Below are 3413 nucleotides of genomic sequence, written 5' to 3'. Positions count from 1 at the left end.
TGATAAGCCTAAACTGTGCAGACAAGTGCAGTGTGTCTTCATTTAACACACGTAGGGCTCCTATTGGAGGCAGGAACCTTGGCCCCCATCCAATGACAGCCATGCCAGGTGTGTTGTCACCACTCGTAAAGGACCAGCATGAGGCTCACAAGCCGGCTTCACAGCAGCAGCTGAGCGATTGAGACAGCTTCCCTCCTCCTGCCTGTGAGCGCCACCCGCTTTGGTGTCCAGCCAATGCAGAGCGTGGGAGAGCGTCCAGTACTGGTCACCACCGAAACACACAGAATCATCAGCTGCCCAAAGGGAAGGAAACACAACAGCAGCCTGCCCCCTGCAGGTTTGTGTCTGGCTCTGCAAATAGGAAGGACAAGCCTGCACGCAGGTGCTGCTGCTGAGTGGCCCCAGGGGTCTCCAGCCCTAAGCCTAAATCTTGCCCCTAACAGTGTTTCTCCTTAGAGCCAGGAGCAAGGTCATCCTGCCGTCCGCCCAGGGACCAGCTAGCTGATCCAATCGCTGCTCCTAGGGCAGGTGACAGCAGCTTGCCACGACCCTAAGGCTACCTTCCATCTCAGGGGAAGCTTCCCAACAGAGTGTCCCACTGCTGGCCAGGCCAGGTGGCAAGGAGGGATGCCAACTTCTGGATCTTGCAAGAGAACTTCACTGTCACCACCCGGCTCCCATCAGAAAAGGTTCTGTGGTTTGGGTGGTAAACAAAGGTTTCACTTGGAAAAAAAAAAAAGTTTCTATTTGCTTTTAGAGACTTTGTGAAAGCCTTGTTGCAATTGAGCTGAATCACGTTTCCTGTCACAGGCATGAAAAGGGGCCAGTGAAGTGCTGGCACACACAGGGGCACAGCTGGAGGGGATTAGCTGCCAGCATGAGACCAGAGGGGACACCGGGAAGCTGCAGATCACCTTTTGGGGGTGGGAGGAGAGGGGTGAACGAGAAAACAGGAAACGTGGGTAAGAAGTGTAGGTTTGAGTTTATGACCCCAGACTGGAAACCCTATTAAGGGTGAGCACGGTGCTGCTGGCCTCTGGCATCCGGCCCCACCAGGCACCAGCCAGTACACTGGGATCGCAAAGGCAAGAACAAAGCCTGCCCCGGGCTCTGAGCGCACACTGTGGCAGCCAAGCACGGGGCAACAGGCCAAACACAATCGGGAACTTCTGGTTTATCTAACAGTTCCGGACAGGTCTGGGCAAGGCTAGATCTGCAATCCTCACACAGTTTCCCGGACTGTCCTAAGACTCGCCTCCATCCCCCCTCCCCAGGCTGGGGGGACTCGGGGAGGAGGAGCACCCTCAGAGAGGACCCGGGGTCACCGGCTGCCTCTGCAGCCACCGGCCAGACGATGGCTCCAGAACACAAGGCAGCCGGCAGCCAGTGGACTGAGCAGTGGATCCCTCCGTGCTCCACAGGGAGAAACGTGAGTCATGATGTGAGAAATGAAACTGGACCGAAGCTGTGTCTTCTGAGTGAATGGCATCTGAGCGTTGCAGAATTAGAAATATTTCATCCCCAAATCAAAACTTCAGTAGACATCATTATTAGAGAGATTTCTGAATTATCATGATAAGCAGGAGAGAAATGGCAGTGAGAAAAGATCACTTTTTCCTCCCATATCTGTGGTTCCAGAAAGTCTGCCAAACGCCTTGGTTTGAAAATGGCCGGTCATCCGTACGTGATGTGACAAGTCCCAGAAGTTACAGGCACAGCCTGCCCTGGCTTCCTGTCACAGACTCCTCAGTCGTGCAAAAATGTGTCCTTGCACTTTCTTTGAAAAGTTTCAATTTCATCTTATTAATGTGGAGATTCACAAACTGGAGGACAGCCTGGATGATATTTCAATTTATTAAAAGAATTACAAAGAGAGAGATGTTTCCATCCACCAGTTCATTCCCAAATAGGTGCAGTGACCAGCGCTGAGGCAGGCTGAAGCCAGGAGCAGAAGCTTCTTCAGGCCTCCCAGACGGAGGGGCTGGAGCATTTTGTCTGTCTTGTGCTGCTTCCCCAGGCACATCAGCTGGATCAGAAGTGGAATAGCCAGGACTTGAACTGGCACCCAGACTGGATGCCAACATCCTAGGCAGCTTTATGCACAATGCCAGATGGCCTGGGTATTTTAAAACCACTCTAAGTTTTAATGTATTCATCTAGGATTGTATTTGATTAAAAGCAACAACAACCAAAAAAAAGTGGCAAGCAGGGTCATACAAATTAAATGTTTATTTTCCTGCCTTAGGAAAACAAGGACAGAAGTGGGTAGTAGCTATGCTTGCCTCTGCACCTCAAGAATGTCAACAACTGGGCCCGGTGCAGTGGCACAGCAGCTAAAGTCCTCGCCGTGAAAGCGCCAGGATCCTATATGGGCACCGGTTCTAATCCCAGCAGTCCTGCTTCCCAGGAACCTCTGCTCGTGTTATTAGCATGCCCTGTGCATGGGCCCGCGTCTAGCTTTAGCAGAGCTGCTGGTAGCTAGCCATGGCTCCGTGAGGGCAGGAACCTGTACTGCCCAATGGGTGCTGTGTGTCCCCCGTGCCTGTGTGATTCGCAGACCGGCTTCTTAGCCCTTACACATCTGTCCAGGGGGGCACTGGGAGCCCTCAGCGGGTCAGCAGCTGTCGAGAATGTGAAGATGGCTTGTGCCTCCAAGTCCCACCATCTCGAGGACTTTCTGCATTGCTGGGAAAACGCAACCATGCTGGCCCCTGGCAGGCTCAGTCCCAAAGACCAGACTTTCCTCACACACTTCCCAGATCTAAGAACAGATACAAAATAGACCCAGGGTCCCAGCAAACACATTCCCTGTAGGAAGTTGCGTGATCTGGTGGCATTCCACAACAGTGGAGGATGGGTGAGTCCACACATGACATTGAGAATACTTAGCCAGAAAACATTTTAATTCTAACATGTTAGAAAAAATAAATAAACAGTGGGATAAACATGTAAATGCAGTCCACGGATGTTGTAGGAAGGCATGTTTTAGTGATGGCAGGATGAAGCAGGCTGTTTGACTGCCACGGGGAGACAAGAAGTGAACACAAGAGCCAGGAAAGAAAGCGGTGGGCTCTGCTGCAGGGTGCCCCAAGTGACGTGAAAGCGGTGGGAAATGCCATGGTTACAGGCTCGGTGAGTAAGAGACAGTGTTCGCATGCCTTGCAGCCCCTGTCCTAAAGAATGAGGCAGGTCAATGCGATCGTGATGCCTGCAGCCCCTCTCTACACAGCAGGTCACCAGGAGACTGAGGGAGGCTATTCACGGAACTGGCGCGCTTGAAATGGCAGGTGTCTGTCTCTAGGAAGTGAGACTGCACTTTCCACTCTTTCCCTCCACGCCGCCCCCCAGCTCCTCCCAGCTTGTGCTACACACCTGTAACCCAAAAAGTTTTTGAAACCCTTTAAAAAAAAAAA

Source organism: Ochotona curzoniae, unplaced genomic scaffold (assembly GCF_017591425.1).
Source record: "Ochotona curzoniae isolate NIBS_2020 unplaced genomic scaffold, NIBS_Ocur_1.0 scaffold_4506, whole genome shotgun sequence".
Taxonomy (NCBI): Eukaryota; Metazoa; Chordata; class Mammalia; order Lagomorpha; family Ochotonidae; genus Ochotona; species Ochotona curzoniae.
The sequence above is the reverse complement of the archived record's forward strand: the minus strand, read 5'-3'. Positions refer to the sequence as shown.